Source organism: Anopheles aquasalis, chromosome 2 (genome assembly GCF_943734665.1).
Source record: "Anopheles aquasalis chromosome 2, idAnoAquaMG_Q_19, whole genome shotgun sequence".
Classification (NCBI taxonomy): Eukaryota; Metazoa; Arthropoda; class Insecta; order Diptera; family Culicidae; genus Anopheles; species Anopheles aquasalis.
Genome location: NC_064877.1, coordinates 38,163,650 through 38,190,340, shown reverse-complemented (window position 1 = coordinate 38,190,340; position 26,691 = coordinate 38,163,650). Strand labels below are relative to the sequence as shown.

Genomic DNA, 26,691 nt, shown 5'->3' with positions numbered 1-26,691 from the left:
TGCGTGCGTTCGTGCGTGTTCGCGAGTGTGTGCGAACTGCGGTGCTAGGAATCGCGTGTTTTGCGGTGACACGGCACTGTGATTCGACGTGAGAGTGAATGGGAATGAATCGTGGCCACCGGAAGCAAATCGTCGGTCTGTCCGTTAACCATGGGAATTAATTTACATTTTATGATTCCGCACCGTCGCCGTCGCCAGCAGGCCATAAAATGTCAATTGCAGTAGCACCATCGAAGCAACCACGGCAAAAGTCGCAGCAGCAGCAGCAGCAACAAGAGTAACAGTAGCAAGTGGAAGCGACGTCGGGAGACACATATCAACGCTTGTAACCCCAAGCTGTTACAGCAGGCTGTGTGAACAGTGTTGTAGTAAACGCCGGTAGTTTCGCATCTCTTCGCATCGTTAGAATACAGCAAAAGTCTGAAGCAGAGCTAGTGTGACGTAACCGAAACATATCATTTTTTGGTCGAGTCGTGGTCGTAGCCCTTAAGAAACCGCCATCTAAATCGTAAGAATAGAGCTGCCTAGACTAGTTTTAACGGAAGTAACCAAGAGAAACCCATAGAAACTCAGTGACTTGCATCCGCTTGCATCTGGCAGCGACATCAACAAACCAGTTGGCCATCCTTGCGCCCGGGAATCCTTGAAGTCCGGGAACGGCTGCAGGCAGGTCGGTGTGATCAAACAACACCGGATACGGTGCGTGTCGTGTGGTGTAAGAAGTAGTGGAGGTCCGTCGAGTGGTTTGAAGTTCGAACGCCGTCGTTTTTGATCCTTCAAAGTGGCGCGCATAAGTAAAAGAGGCATGTGAAGAGTGTACCAGAGGCGCTTCTCGAGTGAGTGTGCTTGTATGCGCTTGTCGTCGTCGTGTCTTACAGTGTATTTCGGGCCCCCTTTTGTATGTGCCTCTATGTAAGTGTGTGCGTGTTCGCGTATGTGCACGTTGTTGTGTTTCGAGCAGTGGCAGTGCCGGTACCGAGTTTGCCGAAGCAGTAGCTCCTGCAAGCCCGTTGTGCCAAGGTTGAAGGTTGAAGAATACACATATTCCCGTTCGGTTCTTCCGCGGCGGGGCGGTTGTCAAAATCCATACGCGTGCAAGTGAAGTGATTGTAGCCGTCAAGTGTGGTACGTTTTGAATGGTACTCGATCGATTGGCGGAAAGTTCGCATTCCATCCGGAGACCGGAGATAGCAGGCCTGCGGTGCCGATGGTGCTTCAACTGGCGGCGGATCAGCCTCTCGACAGCAAGCGACGACGTTCAAACAGGAAGCATCATGTAAGTGTGCCCATCCTTGATGTAGCGAGATACTTCAGATTTCACGTTTGAAGTAGTTATGGAAAGGAAATTTGTTTGCTCAGAAAGCGGAACCGCTCGTGGGATGAGCATTTTGAATGATCTGTAGACAAATTCGCAGAGCGATGCCCGTTGTATTCGACGTTAATTTGATTCCAAGTGAAGGATGGTCGAGCAAGGACCGTCAATTCGTTGATCTGATTGCAAGGATTAATTTGAGACATAAATTGAACAGATGGATCCTGCCTCCGAGCTATCCACAAAATCCATCACTTTCGAGGAAATGATGAATCGAGGCCTCCCAGCAGGGAGGAGCTCGAAAATTGGTTCTAAGTTGAAATGAGAATGGATTTATGAATTTCTCATTTGTTGTTCCTCCCCCTTCCTGTCATCAACAAAACTCCAATCATTGGCCAATCATTACGCTTAGTTTAAAGCAACATTCTCTTGGCTTCACATCGTCTATCGTCATCAGCCAGTGAATGGTGGATGTTCTTTTGAGACGTGCCTTGAGGTGAGACGGCTTATTGTGGCGGTACTCGGAAGAACCACGCTTTCTTGTATCCTGTAACGGCGAAACATGGACACGACTTGGCTTGCGATCCTTCTTAGCCGGCCCACAGCCAATCACAGCGAGAGGAAGTGAACAATGAACCGGCCTCTTCGCATTCAAGAAACGTGGCCAGTGTAGTGGCCGCCCTAAGCGATGCAGCTTTCTATTCTATCCGATCTAATGGTGAAAGTTCGTTGCACGGTGGGCGATGTGCTCCTTGGAGAAGCGTCGCCCATTGAGACGATTTTTCTCTCAGAACCATTCCACCCCCAAATGCCACCCCGCACCCATCCCATGATGGATCATGTTAAACTTGTTCTGTTTTGCAAGTTTTTCAGTTAGCAGCCCCCAAAAAAACAAAGTTGAGACGAAATGACCAAAACCGATACCAGGGAAAGGGAAGCAACGCTGGCAAGCTGGCACCTGGGTACCAGACCAGGGCCACGACACGAGATATCAGATAAACAGATCGTCGTCGTCGTCGTCGTCGTCCCTCCAGCCCAACTCCCCGGAGCGTTTGACTGTTTATTCTTGTCAAAACCAATTGGGTTGTCATTTGGGCCTCGGCCGGTTTGGTCCGCTTCCTTTCCGTTTGTGATGTCGATGGCGCAAATGGACGGTATGGTATGGTGAGGCCCGACGTGGGTTGGGAGAAGATTTGAAAATTTATGTTCCGTAGAAACGCAAAATAAGTCGCAGAGCGGCAGTGGCAGCATCTGAAAGTGATTTTGATTCAATTTGAACGCAAATTCGGAACCTAGACTGGAGGCATTCCCACACACAGGCGTGCCCTCCGGGGCCAGTCAGTCAGCGAGTCAGTCAACCTGTCAGACCCAGAACGTCAGGCACACGACTCGACGGCTCTTGGCACCACGCGACGACGACTCATCATTCAGCACACTCCGTAGACGTGGTCGACGAGGTGATATCTTAGATTGTGCAACACACACAACACACACATACGCAGTCATAAAAAACCGATCTTTGCGAAGCTAGATAGCTCCTGGTATCCCTTCCTGAGTGCCAGGCAACTTTGACTGTCGCTTTGCCATTATCCGTTCCTTCTAACGACAACGCTCCGTCGGCTCGTGGCCCAAACTTTGTACAGTGCGTCCGTGCGTGCGTCCGTACGCGTAGAATATTTTATGAGAAAAACAGAGATTTCGCATCGTGCGTAAACAAGTTTTTCCTTCGCCGCTGAATGGTGGAAACTCTCTGCAAGCGTTGCTGGCGTTGTTCAAGTTCAGGTTCAGGAGGTTTTTTTAAAGGAGGCGCAACCGAGGATCAAGATTCCTTCATAACAGCCTCCCCCTCGGAGTGGTCGTGGTTGGAGTGGGAGAGTCGGCTTGGACCTGGGCTCCAGCGGAAAGGGACATAAAAAAAAAAACGTAAATGCATGTTGTTCGTGTAAAGTTTGATTGTTGAATGTTTACGGCTCGCGCGAGCGCGCGCTTGCTTTTACACTTGCTTCAAGTTTTCCGTTTTCTAACACCTCGGAGCGCACCAGGAAAGGTGTTGTGTTGTTTCTTCAGCCCTTCCTTCCTCTCTCTCTCTCTCTCTCTCTCTCTCTCTCTCTCTCTCTCTCCCTCTACTCTCCACGGTCTTTGTTTGTCCGCTACAAACCCCCCCCCCCCCGAATGGTGGTTTATTTTTGGGGGGGAAAATGGTGGATAAAAGGCAACAAAATAAAACCCACTGTAGATCGTCGACGACGGTGTGGGTGTGTGGTTTTCGGATTTGGTGCCAGCCTGCCAGCCTACCGGCTTAATTTTGTGCGAGTTTCGTGATTGTTTTGGATCTGCGAAACTTGTCACTTGCCGTTTGAAACGCGAAAAAGAATAAAAAATAAATGAAACGAAGAGAAATCTGAAGGAAAAACATGAAAGAAATCCAAAGGAAATAAGAGGCAGCATGAAACGTTTTCAAAGGAAAGGAGACCACAGTAAGTGCACTGCAAAGTGGCAGAAGCACTTTAATAGCCACGCTTGGTGGGTGGCCACACATACACAGGCACCTGGTTCACTCGACGATGAGCTGATGTAGCTTTAAACGCGCGAAACGCGCACACAACGATAGCTTCCGGGGGTTAACGGGGGTGGGGGGTGGTGGTGGCTTCGAATGGACGTTAATAACCGTAATGCTTCAGCGCATTCGGCGCCCCCTGGTGGCCCCCTTTTTGAACTCGATGCTGTCGATCATATTTATACCGGATGGGTCCCCCCCCCCCCCCTTCACCCAATTTCTCACCCCCACTTTTGTGCAATAGGATGATTGATGTTCGGTTCGTATCGTGCACATGTGGAACGACCACCGATACAGAATCATTTAATGCTATTCCGTGGTTCCGTTCCGTTCCGTGGGTTTCCGTGGGTTCGTAGCCAATGCGTTCGGAGCTAGAATCGAGAATTCTATTTTCAGCAAAGCTCGCCGTTGGCGGTACTCGCGGGGCCCGTTGGTGCAACCATTAGTGCATTTGTACTCATTACGCTGAATGGCTTAATGATGTCTATTGATAGCTTGACGTTATCATTAGGTAACGCGGTGTAAAAGCCAACAAGCTACAGGTCGTGGGCGAGATCGGTACGGCCGTTCGTCAAAGGTGATGACCGAAGCACTCGCTCAATGGCCAAGCGGTTTGTTAAGATCGGAGTCAGCGACGAAGGAGATCAATCACCACCATCGTTGGTACGGACGGACGACGCCCAAACCTGCTTCTGGCAGCTCTTCAAAGCACGCACTCGGTTTACTTGGGTGGTGGCTGTGATGTTGGCGTACTTCACAGCCCCCACCCCCCCCCCCCCCCCCTCACTCACTGGAACGTTCTGCCAGGTGTGTGGCGTTGGAAAAGGGACAAAAACCGTTCATCAACCTGGCTACCGGCGGCTGGCGGAAACAGCGGAAGCTGTAACCCGGCTCCACCCCGACCGTCCGAGCAACGATTCCCGTTCCAGGCCGCACGAAATCCCTCCAGGGGTTCGCCCCTCGTGAGGGTGGGGGTGGTTTGTTAAAACAATTTATGGTTCATGGTGCCTTTTGGTGCACAGAACAGAATGGGAATAGATGGACGCTGGAACGCGTTCGTTCGTTCGTTCGTTCGTTCGTTCGTTCGTTCGCTCCAGCCAAGCGGCAACCTTTCGCACACCGTGGTGGGTGGTGGGCGCGAAAATCGGAAAACATCGACCATCGGCGTCTCGCATCGTGTGCGGTGTGTGCCCATTCGAAGCGCCGGGAACACACCGAAAACGATGCTCGTAATAATCTTTTTATTAAGATGGATGCCGAATTTCACGTTCACTTAGGCGTCCGTTGGTTTGCTTTTGCTGGCCGGTGAACCGGTTCTGGTCCGTGATTTGTGGAACCGCGAACATCCGTGGTCCGTGTCTGTTGGCGGTTGGCGGGTGGCCGCCGACCCGGCCCGGCCCGTCCCGATGACCGATTGGAGCTTAGAGGATGGTCGCCGGATGGGTTCGATTTATGGGTTCCCGAATGCTGTGCTTGTTGTTGCCGTTTTGTAGGAGACCAGATCGATTTGATGTCTTGTACCGTAGGAGGGGGGGCTAATATTCAATATTCCCGACCTGCCAGCCCCCTGAGAGAGAGAGGGGGGGGGGGGGGGGTGGCCAAAATCGCTTAATTAAAGCATAACGACCGGCTAGACCGTCCGGTCTAACTAGCCTCCTCGGTGGTGCTATCCGTGGCCGTGCCAGGACGGAAATGGATCGTTTTTCCAGTCATTCAATCACGGCCACGGCTAGTGAGGGCGTGGTGAGATGCTGTTGGTGGTGGTGGTGGTGCTAAACGTGGTGCCATTATCGAATAATTATAGGTTTATATATCAATCGGGAGTCGTGTTTATTGCCACATGCCCGAGTTGGACCGAGTATCCGGGGACCGCAGTCGTCCTCGGTCCAGCCGGACTGGTCTAAATCCGGGTCGGCCGGGTCGTACGAAATGCGTAAATTACCTCGGCATTCCGTTTTCCGACTGACCGACTGGGCCGGTGTGCTCCGGTGACTGAGTAGCTATGAAATATGAGTGGCTCTTGGGTTCCTGGGGTTGGGGCGTCTGTTGTGGCTGGCTGGCTGCCCGGCCCGTTCCGGTTTCGGTTTGTGGCTACGAGTGTGTGTGCTCGGTGGCCATTGTTTATGAACTATTGTGGTTGCACCGCGTAACGGATCGTTGCTCATAAATGCCTGGTGACTGTTTGTGAACGAGGAGAAGGAGAGGGGGAAGGTGTTCGAGAAATGTGTGTGACGTGTTCCGTGGAATGGTTCTCGGTTCGATATTATCCTGTCAGGGTGCGTGCGGTGTTAGAGCTCGAAGCCTCTAATACCTGTGGCCATCAGAACGGTGAAGGCGTTCGAGCTAAACGGTAATAAAGGGCTTTCGGGACGACACCAGGGAGGGAGCTTCTTGGCATCGAGCCCAATGACTGGTTCCAATGATCCGGGTCTTCGATCAATAACATAACACCGCTCGGCCAGCACTTCCGCAAGGATGGGATTGTATTTGATAAAAATAGATTGTGGGTTAATCGACTAGCATCATTTTGAGCCAATAGAGGTACTCGTCGTTGGTGTCCGTCGATGGAGCAAATGAGTGGTTTCGAGGCAACGCTATTTCCGTACAAAGGTCGTGTGCTATTTATGGCTTTGGAATGGAAAATGAAGCAGTTAAAACTATCCTTTTAACACCGAGCTTATCCTGTTGCTCAGTAATGGGGTGTGGAGAAGGAGAAGGGGATTAAAATTATATAATCTGCGTTTCAAAATAGATCTGCTAGTGGCAGTCTTTAACAAATTTATCTTTCGTTTCAATCGAGATTGATATTTTTTTAAAACCGTTGTGCTATCTGTCGACTATCAGCAAACAATATTGTAACTCGTAGTATGTTTACTAATTACTTTCTGGAGTTTTCATTTTACCTATAAAGTTACTTCCAAAGAAGGATATAATTTTTTTATTAACATTCAGTACTTTAATCAGTTATTTATCGTCCAAATGCCATGGAATCAATGTTAAATAGTTAATGATCATTATTGGTCGATAAAACAAACAACCGCTATCCAGAATGCCTAACGGAAGGTGCCCTCGGCTAAGTAAACACAGTATTGGTCTCATAGGATTAATAATCACTCATAGGGTAAGCAAACAAGGTGTTGTGGTATAGGTAAACATTTATAAATTATAATATAAATCAACACATCTTCAGGTATATAAAACGATGTTCCATAGGTGCCAACATTGGCGATTATCGAAACGTTTATTGTTTATGTTGGTGATTATTCTGACAATTGAATGTTGCTCATAATGAATGACTTTAAGAGCACGAACGCTTCTCAAGGACCTAATAGGAGTGCAACGCGAAGGTAAAAAATGAAGATGATAGGCAAACAAAAGATTAGCTTGAGAGAGGACATGAGACATTGCTTGTCAATATGTTTGCTTCTGAATCGTTTACCCCCTTTTGGGGAAAAAACCGAGGAGGAAAATGGATGATGCATAAATAGAAAACAAGAATGAAAAATTCATGTGGTGTTACAGATTTTTTCTTCTTCGTAATAGCTAAAAGAGTTCCAAGCATCTAGTTGGTCACACACCTTGTTAATGCGAATAAATTTGTTTTCATACAGGAGGAGAAGGATAAATCATGATGCAATTATATTTCCTTTCCGCAGTCTGGCGATTAGAACTGGCTCGTTTAGTTGTACATTAATGTTTGTTGATACCACAATGATCGAATTAAGTAGGACAATCTGCTTAGCCCGAAGATAAGAATAGCCTCAACGAAAACGGCCTTCAAAAATCGCTTAAAGGACCGAAATACTTTGAATAAAAACGTGATTTCATCTTAATGTACTACAGACACAAGCTGGATTTATCGATTAACCGGAGCTGTACTAGAAACTGTTTACTTGTAATCTTCCCAAGATGGTCCTTATGAAACCATCGTCTGCAAATGTTCAACGGATCCCCGAGAATGGGACCCTACATTCCGGCAATTAGCATGTAGTGGCCCCATGGACTGCGACCGAGTGGAAGGAAATCATAATAAGGCTTATTGATTTTCGGCCCAGCACAGTGGTTCACATGGCAAAAGAAAATTCCGGAGCGTTTATCTGATTGCCCCCCCCCCCCCCCTCAGGCCAAATCCGAGCTCCCAGAGCCTTGACTGTGCCATTAGAGCGACTTCCTGCTGTCGAAGACGCACCGCATCGATTCGTGTTGACCGACTCGCTGTGTGGTATGGCCGCGCCATGGCCGTACGCTCGGCGTTGGCGTTGACTAGACGAGATCTTATTTCCGGTCTAGACCCCAATCCCCCCCCTCGCTAGTGAGTGGATGGAAAGCCATGCCGGTGGTGGTTTGTTCCACTTCTTCATTGGCATCGGAGTCACAACAACACAAAAAGAAACATTGGGGATACGATTCGTATTGCTTGGCGCAGCTAAAATTACCCAAATACTGGTCCTTCCATCGGCTGACGAACACGAACATGCCCTGTAGAGGTACGGGGCGACGGAGTAGTAAGAGCTGGAGCAGTTGGAGCGGCAGCACCTATTCCATTGCTAATGATGAAGTATGAGCTAAGGGAACCGGCACTAAACTTCCGGCAAGGACCTCGCTCCTTCACTCAGCACAAAAAATGGTCTAATCTAACCGCATGGACGTGTGCACGTGCACTCGGGCCCTTCTACTACCATCGGGCAGCACGACTGCGGCACGCAAACCGCCCTTCCCTCCACCTCTCCTCGGTCGGTTTACATGCCGCAAAGGTGAAAGTGCACGAGGTGGAGTTCAGTGGCCACCAGCACCGGTTGGTCCACGTGCTAACCCAGCAAAAAACATTCGATTAGTTCCATCTTCAGAGGTGGAGGTGGAGGGAGCGCGCAGTCCCTTCGACCGCGCTCCTTTGACGATTCTTTCTCCAACGATTCTCCTACGAAGAAGGCGCAATCCACCGAAATGCTCGCTTTATAACATTTTATCACGCCATCAAAATTGTTTTCGAGCCACCAGACGTCCAGGCCAGCGCAGACAGGACGCAGGTGCTGCAGCAGAGCCAACACGAGAGCGGACTAAGGACAGGGTGAGACAGCTGTTTTGTTCGTGAGAAGTAGGAAAAGTATGGTAGGGAAAATGGCCAAACATTTGTTAACAAAAGGGCAGTGCGACGATGCGGACCCGATGGCAGAGCGCGTCGCCTGCGTGCGTGCGTGCGTCTCTGGTTTTGTTTATTATTTAAATACCGCTCCGCCACAGGCCGATCCTCATCAGCCATCAGCCCGCCTAGTTCCGACCGATGGTGGTGACCATTAACGGTGCTTTTCTGTGGCATGACGACGCACCGCACAAGAAGATGGCCAGGGAAAGCAGTCACGTCACGCCGCCTCGTAAATTTGAACTTTTCGGCACCGCCATCACTCAGGCGGTCCAGGCATGGTCGTCGCCGATGAGGACGTATGATTAATTAGTAACTTTGCCACCGCCAATGCCAACATGGCGTTGGCCTGTGTTTGTGTTTTCGGGTTTTGCTGTTTGTCATTGACCGTTCCCGATTGTTGAAAAGGAAGTGCTGGTGCTGTGGCTGTCGCTGCTCTTTTGTGAATGCAATGAAGTTCGCGTGGATTGCGCGCGCTCATGATTAATCTGGTGCTACGGATTGGGGTACAATGTTTTGCAAAATGGCAAAAGTGCCGGAACGGAAGTAGCGATTCGGAAGGCGCGAGAAAAGGAAGAGAGGGAGAGAGTAACATAATAATTTATTCGAGATCAGTATCAGCCACAACGGGAAGTGACCGTTTTCCTTCCGCACGTCGAGCCATCCGGCATATTAAGTGAGGTTAAGGGCTTGATGCACTGCGATAGCGGCACGAAGGTCGGCAAGCCTATCGGGTGTTGTGATGCTATGGAGATTTGAGGGGCAAACGATTTGCAAATGACGTTTGACAGGATTTGTGTTGACGTTTCCAGGGGCTATCGTATCAAGGGCGTTTTTTTAGACTTAAGCTCTCATACGCTCGTCACACCGTGCTATTTCACTTGTTGCTCAACTAAAAGAGATAAGAAGTACGGTAACATATTTTTAACATCCTAATAAAAGGCTTAAGATATGCGAGAAGACAGTGAGCTACCGACTAATGCCGTTTTGGTTTGATGATTTCAAGTTTGGAATCCCTTGGTTTTTAAGCGATTTAAATTTCTATTACAAAACCCCTGAAAGTATGCCAATCTACCGGATACCTGGCGCCTCCATCATCGGGTTTCGCAAACGGACTTACATAGTTTCTTATTTCCTGTGATCAGTTTTTGAATTGTCTTTACTTCTCTGGCCATAAACTTCGGCATCGGTTGGTCTTTGTTTGTGTAAAATAAAATTTAATAAAGCCATGCACTCCTAAATTATGTTACCCGCGGAGTGGTTCTTTCTCTGCGGCCCGCATGGTAATATGAGTTTGAGATCCGTTATATTTATTGTACAGACATATTAAAAAAATGCAGTTTTCTTGAAAGAGCTGATCAAAGTGTGTTTTTCTTTGCGATCCTGCAAGAGAGAGAGAGAGAAGAAAACTCAAATCAATATCCCATCCGATGCATCCGATTGGATGATTTTTTAAAGAACAGACCGTAATTCGCGGTACATCAGAGAATCCTCGGACTTTATCATCAGGGGTTGGTGGCACACGCGGCACACACATACACACGTTAGCACATGGTACGTGGCACATAGTTAACCGAGCTCCGGCTCTACGCGCACGCCGATAAGCCGATTATCGGTCCGTCCCCGTGGCTCCCGGCAACTCGGTCTCCTGTTCCCCACAAATTGACGAATCCCAGAGCCCCGGGAAGTCGAGAGATAGCCACGCAAGCCGCAGGTTGCCCCGAGAACCTCTATACCGGCAAACGCTAGCTCGCACAAATCCCAGGCGACGAGCACTAGCAGCAGCAGCAGCAGCAATAGGGCCACGGCGCGGCCCGGCAACAAGTCAGAGCACCAAACCTGTCCGGGGCCTGTCCTGGAGGATCCTTCGGACGCAAAAAAAGACGAGCGCGAAGCGCACGGAATCGGAGCAGTAGTGGAGGGCCGCGCGCAAATTGGGGTACTGTCCCTTTCCTGTTCACTTCCTCTTCCCTAACACACGCAAAAAATAAAAGGATGCTTCCGGGGGTCTGTATTTGGACGATACGGCCCGGCCCGTGACGGTTCGTTAGCCGTCCGGCCCTTCGGTTCGCTATCCGGCATGGCGGATAGCGACTGGATCGCTGCTGACACATACATACACACGGCATGCCGCATCACGCGGTGTTGTGGCGATGAAAAATTCAAGCAAAGCACTGCGAGAAACCACTGCAATGCCGTGGTGGTCGTCCTGTACACTCGGCGGTACTCGCGCGAACGACGACGACGAATCGGCACAAACCCTGGTCCGCGTTCGCGACTCGGTGCGTGCATTTGTTGTGTGCTTGTGGGCTTGTGGATTCTAGACCCCGAGGTTCAGCTACTACCGGTCGGTGGTCCTGCCCTCGTTGCGGAATAGTAATGACCAACCGACCGACCGAACAGAGCCAGGAGGAAGCGGAAGATCCTCATCGACGAGTAATGGAGAGCATAGGTCGAACCAGACAAGTGATGGTTGAAGATGGGACGTCAAATACCTGCTGTGGAAGCACATTAGAACGCAACAGTCATTCACGGTAATGGAACGTTAGAAGAACGCTGGATCCAACCAACTGGATAGTAATTCGTCTTTCGTCGTAATCCCACATCGTGAAGCTCTGATCACATCTCGGGCGAAAGTTGTGCGCAATGCGTTACTCGCTGCTTTGTGCTTGGTTGTGGGCTTCCTTGAAGCCCTTGAACTACTGGATGTGACTTTTACGTTACGTTGCAGTGCCACGATTGTACAAGCAGCAGCCACTAGCAGAGTTAAAGTTTCTCCGAGTCGACTACACAAATTCAGCAGTACGGAACGGAAGCTTTAAACTTTTGAAAACTCCTCCATCGAAAACTGGGATCGAGCAAAGACGTTGCTCAGATTGCTGGGCAAACAAATCAGGCTCCAAGGAGTCAAATCAGAGCGCCAATCTGCCTGACGCCTGAAGGATGGTGGTGGGCAGAAGAGCTCATCAGAAGTCAGAAGCTTAGCAGGAGCGAACGGAACGAGAACTCCGTCGAGACCACTAGGGCCCCGCGTCGAGTGTTTGCTTAGGCAAATCGATGGCCTCGGCCTTTTTCGGTGTCACACTGTGCCGTGGCTGAACTTTGATTTAAATTGACGGCAGCGGCCCAATTAATAAGGCAGGCCGGCAGCCGACCATGAACCGCGGAGAGCCAATTAGAGTCATCGTGTTGGCATCGAATGGCGGAACGGCGGGGAAGGTTCGTCAACTAGCGACTGGAGAGAAAGATTTATTAATTGTTTATTAATGTCATTTCACGAAAAGCGGCACCGAGATCCCGGCAAAGCCCAGTCGGTGCCGGTGACAGGACATCTTCGCCTTTGTCATCTTCATCATCGTCATCAGCGTCGTTGTTCATGCGATGGGGATGCTGAAATAAATGCGGGGATGAGGGATGCCTTTCTCGGAGTGGAGTGACGTGAAGATTCGTACAGAAGACGATGAGCTTACAGGCCAGTCGGCAATGTGGTCGTGGCAGATCCATTTGTGGGGCGAATGGCCGTAGGTCGGTTGGTCACGCCGATGTCACTGTCACTGTGGTGATAGGTGATAAAAGTGGGATGTGTGAGGAAGCTTCTCCGCTTCGTCGTTTATAGCCGGAAGGAAACAAATAGACCCATTGTGTGCTGTGTTGGCCGTGGGGATCTATGGTATTGTACGGGATGATTCGTGCGTTCGGTGTGATTATAAATAAGCTAAAAAAAAGAAAAGAAGAATAGAAGGAGAGAGAGAGAGTGAGGAGCAAGGAGAAGAACACTTATGCTTGCTGCCGTGTGCCGAACCGAAGCGTTCTCTGTTCCGGTGCGGAAATGGAACGCCGAGCCGAACAGAGACATGGCTCAAAACAGGGCAATTAATTCTGGCGTGCGGCTTGGGCTCAGTGTGGCCATACCATGAACTCACGTGTGTGTTTTGTTGCTGGTCCGTCCAGCCCGAGCCAGTCACAATCAATCTTTGTCGTCCGGACGCTCCAGACGCTCCCGCCACCGACGACGATGATGATGATGAAGTGTCCACTTACAGCTCGGCCATTACAGTACAGGCCAGTGACCAGTGACAAGGAAAAAGAAAGCACCATTTCTCGAAAGATATCCTGTTACCGCTACTACAACGTTCAATTCACATATGTCGTCCAGGGTCCAACATTGAATTGAAAGCAATTGAATGGACGATGGTCGTGGAGAAGGAGCGGCTTCCCGACCTAGCGTACCGAACTGCTTCTCTCTAAATGGTGCCTCACAGAAATGATGGTGTTTTGATGGTCGTGGAGCATAAATAAAGTGAAAAGCACATGGGCAGCTTCTTCTTCTTGTGGTAAACAGCAAGATCAAGCTGAGCGTAATGTTTACACTGTGCCGCTTATGTCGTATCATTGTCCTTCATGCGAAGAAGAATTAAACGATCCACAATTATACCTGGAACGATAGCATTTGCTGGAAAGCGACAAAGAGAAGAGGACACTTATGATCTATGAAAGAGAACCGCAAAACGATGCTGGATTATAGCGAGGAGGAGCTGGATTGGAAAAAATGAAACCAACACACCTTGTCAATGCTATTCATTGTACGGTGGTGCTGTTATGTCACGTGCCTTTTTTTCCCGCCGCACAACATCCCAACACATGTCGCGTTCGGTTTCGCGTATGAAAAATTGTGTCACATTTATTTAATTAACATAATTTATGAAAAAGAACACCCATTTTGTCTTTCGTGGGCCTCGTGTTGGGAGGGAGGCAAGGCCATTTCGCCATGACCACGACTGGCCACACTAGCGTGATGGTGGTGGTGGTTGGTGGTGCGACGGTCAATTCACCACCCCAGGAAGGACCGAGTGTTGCTGACTCACGTGACCCATTAGGTAGCGCCATCCATCCAAAGGGCAAGCTGACTACTGGGCGTGTATGGTGTGTGTTTGTGAGAGAGAGAGAAAGAGAGAGAAAGAGAGAGAGAAAGAGAGAGAGAGAGATAGAGAGAGAGAGAGTAGGGAGAAAACTAGAAAAGAAAAGGGAAAAACTTGCCAGAAAAACGAAAGATAACGGTGTTGGAGTTGGAGTGCGCCACATTGGTGTGGTGGTCGGACTAATGGCCTGACTGGCAAAAGGGCGAACTGTTGGTCCGCCCGGGAAGAAGTGAGCCCCCTCCACCCCACCATGGCTTCACTTCCCGCGCTTTAAGCTACTACAGGAACAGATGAATATTTTAGCACCGGATCAATTATTCCCGGTTTCACGGGTGTTTCTACCGGCGACGCCCTCCCCCCCCCCCACCCCCTCACGGGGTTCGGCATATGTGGGCCGGGTGCTCCGTTGGCAGCACACGTACCCGATCCCGTGGTGCCCATCCGAGGTGCCAGAATCCGACAATAATCGGCGCTGGGTGCCCCCCCCCCCAGTTCGCATCGTGTCGCGTCAGCGTGACAAATTTCCGGGACATGCTGTTCGCTTCGCTTGGCACACGGCCTGGCCTGACCTGGTCGTGACACCCCGGCGTTGTATCGTGATTAAAAATTAAGCATAATTACGACATTATTTTGCCCATGTGCACCCTCAGGGCGCTCGTACACACCTTTCCTCGGGGCTCGGTTGCTCGGTCCAATTGCACCGTGTCTGTGGGAGGCAGCGAAATTAGGACGCAGACACGTTCGTCGGTGGTCCGTCCACGGGCGCTGGTTGACAAATTTGATGCCCACTCGGTCGGTCGGTCGGTCGGCTGCCCACCCAGGCGACGAATGAATGTGTGGGGTAACGCGTGTGGCGCTAATGATCGTCAACCTCCACTCTCACCGCAGGGGATGAGACCACCGACGCACGGTGCCGGTCTGGAAGGGCTTAATTTTGGCGCCATTGTTATGGCGCTGATGGGCGAAACGGGACCGGCATCCAATGAATATGCATTGCTGATGCTTGGAGGGATGCAACCGGGGAACCATCCAACATGAGATGCAAAAATGTATGATTGGATAATGTAATGTTGACGTGATTGTACTAGCAAACGAGCACAAGCGAGTGCGGTTTAGGAGAGTAGCCGGAGCATAGCTGCTGCTGCTGAACGGGTGGAAAACGATGGCATAACGTTGGACCGCCATTGGAAAGATTTTGAAAATCGAACTTTGGCTGCACATTTGATTTAAGCATAGGTTCCATCCTGCAGGATAAGCGCACGAAGAGATGTTCACTTTTCGACGAAACGGAATAGCGAGCACACGGGAACCGTCGAGTCGAGTGCCACTTGTCTCACAGTTTGATGCGTCCCGGAATCCACCAAAAAGGACCGAAACTTCGAGTACGTGAGGTCCGTAGTTCCTTCCTTCCTTCCATCTCTTCGGTTCTCTTCGGTGCACACTTACGCCGGGCGAACGTCTTGCGAGCGACTGTGAAACTCCGGCCCGGCATTCGCGACAGGCACGCGAGCGAATCCCGTTCGGATCGAGGATAAGCCGCGGTGTGCTGGTCGGTGGCGTACTACTTGCCGAGCATAAGCATGATGAAATATGAAAAATAAATGAGCAAATATCGGCCAGGAATGCTTTTATGCCTGAGTGGTGGTGCAATACACCATTAGCTCTGCCGAGCGGTTTGCCAAGGAAGTAGCGCAGCTTGGTGATTGTGAGAGGGGCTAGGAGCGACAAGATGAGCAGTTCATGAGGGGGACGTCTTTGTCGAGAAGGTTCAGGGCCATTTCGGCCTGCAGTGCTCTTCTTTTGCTGCTGCTGCTGCTGCCAGTGACCTGGTGTACCAGGCCAGCCTATGACCGAGTAACGAACAGCAATTGTTGCCCAGTAATCCATTGGCCTGGAATCGCATCGTGACCGAGAAGCTGCCTGTGACAGCGGACATGTGGGCCCCCGGAATGGTGTTGGTTATGCTTCAATACAAGTTTGTCTGATTGCGTTTCCGCTCTTGACAATGAGTTTGTGCAATGAGTTTGGTTTGGAGGAAAATGGTTAGCCGAGCGTGATGTCGTTCGTAAATGCAGGTTGCATCTGGTAATTAGATTTTCAGCGTGCGGTGCACTCTCTGTGACCCAAAGAAAGTAGATATTTCCGCTAGAAAGGCTGTGTATGGTTTGAGGTTTCCCCCTGCTTGTTAGCAGGTTTGCTTGAAAGCCACTCTTGCATCATCGTGAAAGGCAAGTAGTTGCTCTGAGCATATACTTGGCTGGAGCTTTATTCAAATTGTGATTTAGGTGGCTGGAACTGTACTTTTTATAATTTCACGCTTCGATAATTTTGTATAGTAAGAATGAGATATGTAGTGCTTTTTTCGTTCCGGTACAATTATTCAATTTATTTAAGTGGATACAAGATTAAGTATTCACGTTTGTCAAAGCAATGTAGAGGGAAGAGATGATTACAGTATCCTTGATCGTGAAAGAGGCACCGCAGCCTTTCCATAAGCTGGTAGATTATCTTAGCATATTTTCGCCACATTTGAGATTAGACTGCTGATAATCTTTAAATTTTCTCTTCTTGTAATCTATCAAACAGCAAACTCAATCTATCTAACAGTTTTATCTGTCAAAATTTTACTATTCAATATTCTGAACAATCAAGTAGTGCCAAAGGTATGGTCTATTAAAATTTCTGGAGTATAACAAACGTAAAAGTAATTTAAGTAACTTAAGTAGTACCTTTTCCATGCTTTAAAACAACTTGTAATTCCTTCTTGAGCAAATGTATTTGTGAAAGTACTTATGCGTACTGTATTTATGAAATTGCTCTGCATTTTATTTAATTCAATTGTACTTGATAACAGTTTAAATTGTTTTGTAAAATACATCACCCGGAAACAACAGAGGTTCCCCGTAATCATGCAATTCCTGTATTGTAGTCTATTATTTCACAATAACAGGCATCATAGAATCTAAATGCATGTTTTGAGTAAACGGTGTCTGTGAAGATACAAAATTCTTTTACGAAACGTTTGAAAACTAAAACATAAAGATTAAAGTTGGATGAAAGCATACCTGACACAAGCCACTTTTTCAAATAATGAACAAAGATGCGCTATTGGTAATAAGCTTTTAATTTTGTCACGCCGATGACTCAAAGGGTGAGTATCAGTTTGAAATTGATTTGATACGATTCCACTTCGACTGCGAGTTTTTCTAACTACAAATTTCCTTCTTCTGCAACTAAAGGAACAAGGTAAACAAAAACAAAAGCAGATCAATCTACCTGCAGAGTGTAATCGATTGCCCATAGAACAACAAACAACCAGTCTGGAAAAAGCTTACATCGATCGCCATTAGCTTCGATAATGTGCGATATCAATTTCATCCATCTACTCACAGCTGCAGTGGCTGCAAGCCATTAGACCACTAACGGTAACTGCACTTCTACGCTCAAGGCAAGACTCCTTCCACCTGGTACAATGGCACCAGGAAGGAGTGGAAACATGACGAGGGCATACAATAATGAGCGAGAGACTTGTGATAATAATGACGAGCGAGCATAAATCTACGCGACACTGATACCGACGCTAGCAGCACCGTAAACGGTGAGCCAAACGGTAGATGGTAGAAACACTCGCTGATGGATAAATTACATACCGTGCACGCTTCACTAATTACACCAAAACCCACACAAGGGGGATTCGATTTTCCACCATCTGCTTATGCGAACCAGCAGCAGCAGCAGCAGGAGCATAAAAAGAGCTTAAAATAATATAGCCCACTTCCTCCCACATTCCGCTGCTGCTGCTGCACTGAACCGTGAATCGAGCAGGTAACGTTCTTGGCGTAAAATCTGCCAAACGAAAACCCCTCACAGTCGATCGATTATTAATCATCGAAGCTTTGGTGCTGGAAGCGATGCACCGCCCACCACCATCACCTCATCCCGATGCTTTATTGTCACAGCCCCGAAGGAGAGGTGGATGAAATGGGAGCTGGTGGGACTCGGAAGCTTATCTGGACCGGAGCAGCATGTGTGACGTGGTAGTCGTGTGTGCATGTGTGTTTGTGTGCGCGCCCCCTTGTTTTACATTGGTTGTGTTGTAGCGTCGACGTTGCCGCCAAGCGAGTTGGAAGTAATGTGTTCTTTCATCTCTAACGAACCTGTCGATCGAATTTCCGGCCCCAAGCCTTCGATCATGACCCCATTGATCCCATTTGTCTGCCCCCCCCTCGCACGCTGTTGGTCTGGCCAATTGATGACTGTCAAATAGTTGTTCAGCTGCTTTAAACATTAATGAAGCTCCTTGAAAGTGGCGAGTTCCCTGGCGAGTAAGATTGAAGAAAGAGAGAGAGAGAGAGAGAGGGATGGATCCCGTGATTCCTCTGATGCTACCCGTCAGGGGCCACAACAGCCTTATCGATCGGACGTGATGATTACATTTCCCGCCGTCAAGTAACGGAGGACGAGACGGAGACGGAGACGGAGAGAGTAAAAGAAGTTCGACAGCGAAGCTCCCGAGTTCCTGGGCCTTTTGCGAAGAACGTATTTTAGGAAGGGGTTCTATCCCGCTTCCTCTCCTCCTTCTCCCTTCCCCTTCTCGAGTTGCTGGATGGTTTTAAAGGCTCTGCTTCGGATTGAGGCCTTAATGGGTACTGAAAGAGCGGCTCCTGGATCCGCTTCTCCGAGAACTCCTAACCTCTTCTGCCCCTCACTACCCCCCTTTAGCATATGGAGTGGAACCGGAAGTGCAGGTCGTTGGGTAAAAGGAAGGTGAGACAAGGGAAAGGCCTTGCGAGTATCGGTATGGGTATCGATCCGGCCTTGGCCGCGGCTAGAGGCAGCCAGCAGCAGCAGCAGCAGCAGCAGCAGCAGCAGCTAGGAAGCGCACTACTAGGAAGGAAGGATGGATTCCGCTTTTCCGAATCTGATTGAAATCTCCTAAGTGCCTTTTACACCTTGACGAAGGGCCTGCGGGATATATTGGATATTCGTTTGCGTCAATTTCATGGCAATTTGAATGCAGAGTGCCCCGGTGCCACGCGATGTGTTTCGGTGCCTCTCGACTCTCGATGGTGGTGGTGGTGGTGGTGGCGGTTTTTAGTGTGTGACGTGACGTGCACCGAACGCGTTTCGTTCGCAAACACGCGAGCCAAGCTTGTGTCGAGAGGACGCGCAGAAGGGAAACGAAGGCGGCCGCTAAATCATAAACAGAAACTGTCGAGTTAAAGATTCCATCATGTAAACGTGCAAGGAGCAAAAGCGAAGAAGATCTAGCGAAGAAGATGTTTTGTTCGCAAAGCGTTGTAATAGCGAAGCGGCGAGCGAGGAAGAGAGAGAGAAGGGGATTGTATTCCGTGGTACAATGGTTTGGTACCTTTCGTGGGGTGCGCGCAAGTAGAATGGAAAGAGTCAGCAGCAGCAACAGCAGCATGTGCTCAATTCTCGGAGCCGTCATTATGCTAGCGAACGAGGTGTTGTTACAATGGATATTGTGATTTTATAGCCTACTTTGCCCGAGAATTGCATATCAAACGGCGAGAACTAATTAAAAAGCTTCAATGCTGGCCTCTTCCTGATCCCCCGTCCGGGGCGAGAAGGGCCGAGACGTCCTCAGTTCTGAACGAGTCATTCTGGCACGCGCGCTCCACGCTCGGTGCAGAACACCCAGTACAATTCGGTGGCAATTAAGAGGGATATCCAATTTCTTGAGGGTACAATCAATTTGATCAGTCAGATCTCGGTCCCCGGAACAGTCGTCTGATGCTGGCTATCCAACTTCTCCTTCTTCTCCTCCTCCTCCACCTGCTGCTGTGTGTTTGCTAATTAAAAGCTTTTCCTTGGCTTTTGGCGGTGTGCGACGAATGAATGACGGAGACACGCTCACCGCAATCGGGTAGGCGGAAATGTAGCGTTGGGCCACGGTCCAAACCCAAAACCTCCGACCAAAACACTCATAAATGGACCAGTTCCGCCGGGAAGAGGAAGCGGGCCTGTTAGCGTGGAGTGCAAAAGACCGGGAGACCGGAACTGTGCTAACAAGGAAGGACTTGTCGGTTTGTGCGTAACACAGACACAGGCACACACAGTTACACATACACAAATACCGGGCAAATAAAACTAGCTAGCTAATTTCCCATTTCTTGATTAAATTGTTGCCGCATGCTGGACAGCACAGGACGAGGCAGGCACGTGCTGGCCGGAGCAGGTTCACTCCGGAGCCGATCCGAAAATCCGAAGAAGCCTCTTGACTTTTGACTTTCCGCTGTGAAGGCCGCAGTCGCAGGGAGCATCACTTAATCCAATTCACTTTGGATCTTTCTAAAGCCGTATTGTATTGTGCGAGAGTTCTCGAGCCGAGTTCGTGGATCCCTCTTAGTGCATTGTCTGAGGAGACGGTCGCCTTTATATTAGGCTTTACTTTTGTTGTTCTTTTTATTCAAATCAGAACAAAAGGACAACTCATGCCTTACAGGAGGATGAATGTTGAAGCTGCCTTTTGTGGGTGTGCCTGGCGGAAAGATGTTGGCTGCATTTAGCAGATTTAGGAGCGAAAGATTTATATTTTTGACGCATAAAATCGGATATATCGCGATGGGATAGGATATCAAATTGAAGGTGCACTTTTCATAAAACTATTTATGCAAATATTTCGTCATGTTTTTGATAAAATATCTACATTTTTTAGCAACACTGTCGATCGGTTTTTGAAATGAGCCACTCAAAATCCGTGGGGCGTCAGGATAAAAAATGAAACGATATTAATGATCAAATTACTATCAACTCAACACAGAAGTTCGTCTCTGAGCCTCTTTAATTTGTATGATAGGTTTACACATTTTTTTTCAAACTAGTTAACTTAAATTTCAATACCAAAAAATTACGGACGATAAAAACTGCTCAAATCACAATCACCTGTGATTGCGTTCAGTTTGTTTCATTTCCCCCGACATAATCACATCTCGCGGGCTGAACTTGGACATCATATTTCACGACCACAATTGCGTCTGAGCGATTCTCCGCTCTCGCCCTGCACTCCTCTGAAGTGCTTTACCAAGCGGTGGACACGATGGAAAATATTGCCATCATTCAAATAAAGTTGAAAAAGAAATAACATACCCCCTGCCCATTCGTCCCCACCATCCTTCCAAGACTTTCCACTGACCGTTTTGCCACACGGAGCTGTCGGTGAAAGTGAGTTTATAAATTGACTTAAATTTCTTCACTGCACCGCACCGGGTACATCGCGCAGTGCTGTGGTCAGCCGTATTGATGGTGCCAGAAAAATGAAAAGCCAGGCAGGCAGGAAGGAAGGAAAGGGGAAGGAGGGAAAAAAAAGAAAAACACAAAATGGCGCATTAAGGGCGGTTCACCGCGGTACCGCTTCCTGTGGCAACCCTGGCCTGCGCGGGAGGGCTGGTTGGCTGGTTGGCGACGGGACGTGACACCGTCGCGGATCTAATAAAAAAGGTGGAGAACCAAGAGCGTAATCTTGTTACTTGAATACCGGTGCCGGCGGTGGTTTTTTGGTCGTATGCGTGGAAGGAAGCGAGGGGAGGGGGGGAGGTGCTTCGAACCATCTCCTCTTTCAGCGATTTTTTTCGTGGCTTCGCTCATACTTTCGATTTCCATTTCGAAACCCACTTCATTGGGCGTCACTACGCGAAAAAACGCTGGTAAAAATTACGCGCTTGTGACAGTTTCCAGCCAATATAGAAAGAGAGAGAGAGAGAGAGAGAAAGAGAGAGAGAGAGAGAGAGAGAGAAAAGAGAGGGAAACGAATTGGGAAAAGGTGCCTAACGAAAATGTGGAAAAGACGTTGACCGACTACCAATATTGTGCGATATTCCTCATCTCATCTCATCGTCCACCGCATAAAATCGCTAAAGCGAGGGGGAGTTATTATCCTGTGTGTATGTGTATTTGTGTGGCCAGTGATCCTTGTTGCGCATTACTTTTTATTCATTCTTTACGCGATAGAAGCTGTAAGATGAGTGGTGGAATGAAGACTGACAGAACAAAAGCAAGCACCGTAAGGTAAAGGCAAAACCAAAGCAAGAAAAGCAGCCAACAATGGCTGGCCACCGGTCACCAGTAAAGCACCCCACCCCAAAGCCCAGTGGTGTCGGTGCCTGTGATGTCGCTTTCCAGGTATCGCACTCAGCCTACGATACGCAGAGCATAATGCCATCAACATCAAAGTATCAAAACAGGACGACGACGGACGCACTTTGGAGCATAAAATCCACGAACGCAGTGGATGAGCTGCCCTTCATCTCCCAAGGGGGGTGGGAGAATGGGGTTCGGGAAGGTCACTGGACACCGGCCGGAATGCTGGCCGACCGGATGGTGCTGAGCTGATGGATTAATAAAATCTCGCTCGCTCAAATATCAATCAAAACTCGGCACGGAGCTAGGTCCCCGGCAGCCCTGAAAAGGGATCATCCCGCCCCGAGGTACCACACCGGCGGTCACCGCACCATTACTTACTGGCAACCGCACAACAGCGAAGTGGAGAATCAGGGCATCAGGCATAGAGCTTGGCTGAAAATGTTGAAAGTAATAAGCGCATTAAACGAACGCACGGGAATTGGGCGGATCGCGGCGGACTATTGGTAACCGCTGGGCTCTCTCGCTCACGATGTGACTCTCCAGACCGGCCCGGGGGCAGCAGCATAAAAATGTAATGTTGTGTGTTTATGGTAATCGTGCTGGTGCTGGGTATTGGTGTCGGCATCGGAATCACAGTCCGCCACAATGTTGTTGCGTGATTAGCTAATTGGAAACGCATTAGCTGGATCGGTTGCTGCGTCCATTTGATTAGATAAATCATGCAAATCCTGTTGCAAGCATTGGCTGCGTGTGGCCGATTAGTAGCACAAGCGGAAATCCTTGGCTCTCTCACGGACTGAACCCTTGGTCAATGTGTTGCGATTTGTTAAACGAAACGTATTTTGTTCGCTTTTGGCTTACGTTTGCCATCGCTTATCGTTAGAACTCCAACCGTGATCGAGTACATTGATCCCGTACAATGGATTTGCACCGCTGGAGAAGCTAAACTTGGGGGCAAAGGGTACAAAAGATACGAATGGATTGCGCTGCGCTGTCGAAAAATGGCGTCCAGATAGAGTTCCTGTCATCTGCCATTGAAATTTGTCAGATCGATTCTTCAACTCGAGTGCTCGCCCGTGCCTTCGCAAATCCTAGCAACTCATCATTTGGGGGCCGGGACTTTTCACAATGTAACCAACATAAGAAAAGAGAAAAATAGAAGGAAATAGAAAAAAAGAGGAAGAAAGAGAGACGAAACGATGCTTTCGAAGGAGCAGCAGCACGAGAATCTTTCTTCCAAGGCACACACTCGCACACCTGCGACCAGCTTTCACAACAAGATGTCGATAACGATGGCAGCGGATGGATGGCGCTTCAATGGCGAGTGGAAGGAGAAGGTATCAAGGAGAGAGAGAGAGAGAGAGAGAGAGAGAGAGAGAGAGAGAGAGAGAGAGAGAGAGAGAGAAATAGAGAGAGGGTGGGCAGGGTCCTCCGGAAGTACTTCCTGTTACAAAGCGCCCGAAACCCGGCGGCGGAAGGTGCTTCTCAAGGTGAAAGGAAAATTTATTGTTTGATTGATCATCGCCACCACCGCCCGCTGATTTCACCGGCGCGGAAGTCCATGAAGGTGGACTTTCCTGGGCGGGTCTTGAAGCACCACCGCACTCCCCACCAACTCCCTGCTGTGAGCAAAGGTAGGATAAGGTCGGCAGGAGGTCGAGTCAAAACGAATTAACATTTTTATATTCAATTTGACGTCTCTATCCGTCATTCGCCGTGTCGTCGTCGCTGAAGGCAATACGGGACCGAAAACCTTAGTTCCAGTAGAAGGACGGATGTGGTCCAAGGCAGGCTAAGTGTTTCTAGTGCCATGTTCGACTCCCTCCTTAATGCGCCTTTGCTTCACCGTGCGGATGGTAGCTGCATGAACAAGCATTCGTCACTCGGTTTGACCTCCTCGGTATCCGGAATGTGTCTCCTGCTTTTGGTTCCTGGTTGCGAGCGCGCGCGCGCGCGCGTGTGTCTGTGTGTTTGGGCACACTTATTGAGTGGCTTATTTATGTTTCATTAAAATGGTTACGATTCACCACTCCGGCTGTTACCCTCCCCACGGGGGTCTCAAACGTTCGTAGTGGGTTTTGGGAGACGGTTTGCGGCGCGAACGAACGAGTTACTTGTTTCCCGTTGTTTTGCTGCAACACACGCAGCAGTTTCTCGTGGTCGTCGTCGTCATCATCATCGTTGTCGTCGTCGTTTTTGAGGGCAGAGAAGTCCCTCCGCGCCAACGGCCATTGGTGGAAGACCCAAAAGGACAAACATTTATCGATCCAGTTCTCAGTTCTCTCGGTTTGTTTGCTTTCGCTGATTGACGACGAGCGCCGGTGTGGTGTGGTGAAGGGTGGTTGATGGAGCGGCTGGAGGGGTGGTAAATAAGCAAAACAAACAGAGTGTCACCGTAGCGTTGCGTCATTTGTGACAATTTTTCCAAACGCTCGGCTTGGAGTCGTAGTCGCACTCGGCCAGGCCCAGTCAGCGCCCAGACTGTAACTGTCCGATTTCCTAGCGACTCCCAAGGGACAGCCCAACCGTGCCTGGGGCACGGTACAAACAACAAATCACTGACCATGGGGAGCGGGTCTGCGTAGAAGATGGGAAATGATTCAAATGATGAGAGAGCAAAGTGAAGCGAAGCGAAGCGTAAGACAAGCGCCACCATTCGGAAGCGGAAAAGCAAAGAAGACCACAAGTCCACGGACGTTCCGCCCCACGGGTTCCTTTGCCGGAACGTTTAATGAAAACTAATGAAGTAGAACGTGAACGAACGAACGAATGCACGGGGTCCGTGTCCGCGAGGCCTCGTAAAATCTTAACGACCCGCGGTCGAAAGCAGTTAAAAAAGTCCATAAAACAAGCAGCTAATAGGCGGCGGTTCGTCGGGCCGCCAGCCAGCGCTTAACGTAATGTGTTTGCGCTTTCCCCCGAAAATTCAATCGCTCACGCATGCAACGATTTCCATCTGGTTGCGGTGGCGCATGGGGACGCAGTCATGAAGGGTATGATGTCCTTTTTTGTTGTTCTGTGTTTTTTTTTTATTTGTCCCGGGGCACGAGGAGCGATGGGATGGAATGGGTGGGAAGAAGAGAAAGAGAGGAGGGGGGTGATGTTTGAGTACCGTTTGATACATTCCGGGTATGATATCGCCACGGGATCTGTTTGGTCGTTTTGTGTGTGCTTTTTGGCTGGGAGGAGGAAAACAATAATCGCGCCCGATTACCGTTACAGCTTGTTGTTTCATTTATTTAATCGACTACTAATCAAATCTTATAATTTGCTTTAATTAAGGTTGGGTCTCTTTCTAGGTTAATGGTAGGTTAATGTTATCACAGACAATGCGATCGGTTGGTGGGTGTCGATGTTTGATGGTCTGTGGTGTTGATGTCGTTAATGTTATTTCACGTGTTTTTAAGCATTTCTTTCATTTAAAAATCTAACTAAAATATTGGAACTACTTCGCTCAATCGTTTGAGGTGCCGTTAGCTATGTCAGGGTTCCTTATCTTCTTAAGAAGGGTTGTTGTATCTTCTCTGTGTCTCGTTCCTTGGAATAAAATAATTCTGGGTAATGAGCAGCGTTCTTGGTTGTTTTTTGGAGATAAAGATTCCATGTGACAGATTGAGCTGTTAGCAACGAACTTAACCTGAAGAATTAAGGTTTTGAATATGGGAGATTGGTTTTGCGAAGAAGCCATTTTGAGTAGGTTCAATGCGCGATTTTTTCATCCCTGGGTGGTCTAAGATTACACACTTTGTGGGAAGCAAATGTGTTTGGGCGGGTTTAACGTAAAAAACATTTTTTTTATATTTTCTTCTCACTTCTTACATTGAATTGTGCTCATGAAATAGTTAAAAATTTCACAAATTTGTGCCAGAATTTATTTCCTCTCTCCCACACCAAGGCAAAAGGTAAAATACATCTAAACATTTTCTTCAAACGATCTTTTCCAAATCACTGGCCAGTACACATAACTGTTGCTTCTATTAGCCGATTATCCGATTATAGGACTTAGTTCTCCAAAAAAAAACCAGCGTGAAATCTTTTTCGCTTCTATTTAACTGCTGGTGAATGTAATGATACGTGATCCAATACCTTAAAGGCACTCAGAGTAATGAACTGCTGAAGTACAATGTTGAACGGATTCAGTACAACTTCGCTAATGGACGTTCCGCATTTCCGACGATGTGGTTGTTCTGCTAACGAAATGTTTAATATGTGCACAGTTTACATCACCCTTTAATCCGTCAAAGTATTCCACTCATAATCCATGAGCCATGAAACAATAAGCCACTCGCTTAATCGTTTGCAAATCATTGTTTAGATAACATTAATCCCTTCCCTCTCTTCCCAACCTTGGGGGGAAAAGCACACTCAACGGTCGGTACTTTAGTTGAACATCTATTAGCAATGGCCAGGGCACCACCAACGGCGGAATGTGCAGTAAATGCACACGCGGAACAGCACACGCTTACCAGCTCGACCTGACCTGGCGACCTCGCTTGAAGCCGGCTGCGTGGGCGCTGTTTCCGTTCACGGAAGTGGCCCGAACACAAAAGGGGCATTCACTCTTCGCTGGCCCTTTGGCCACACAATCAGGGAACTGGTTGGGGTTGATCTTTTTTTTCTTTTTTTATTTCTCCCTTACAACCCACCACACACAATG

General features: G+C 48.7%; 1 protein-coding gene across 1 annotated transcript in view; it reads left to right on the top strand.

The window, feature by feature from the left end:
- The first annotated feature begins 1,085 nt into the window (after positions 1–1,085).
- The window catches only part of LOC126571309 (uncharacterized), a 148,510-nt gene continuing 122,904 nt past the window's right edge, over positions 1,086–26,691 (top strand). Inside the window, exon 1 of the mRNA XM_050229696.1 lies at positions 1,086–1,276. The gene's annotated coding sequence lies outside the window, so the exon portion shown is untranslated. The remainder of the gene's footprint in view (positions 1,277–26,691) is intronic.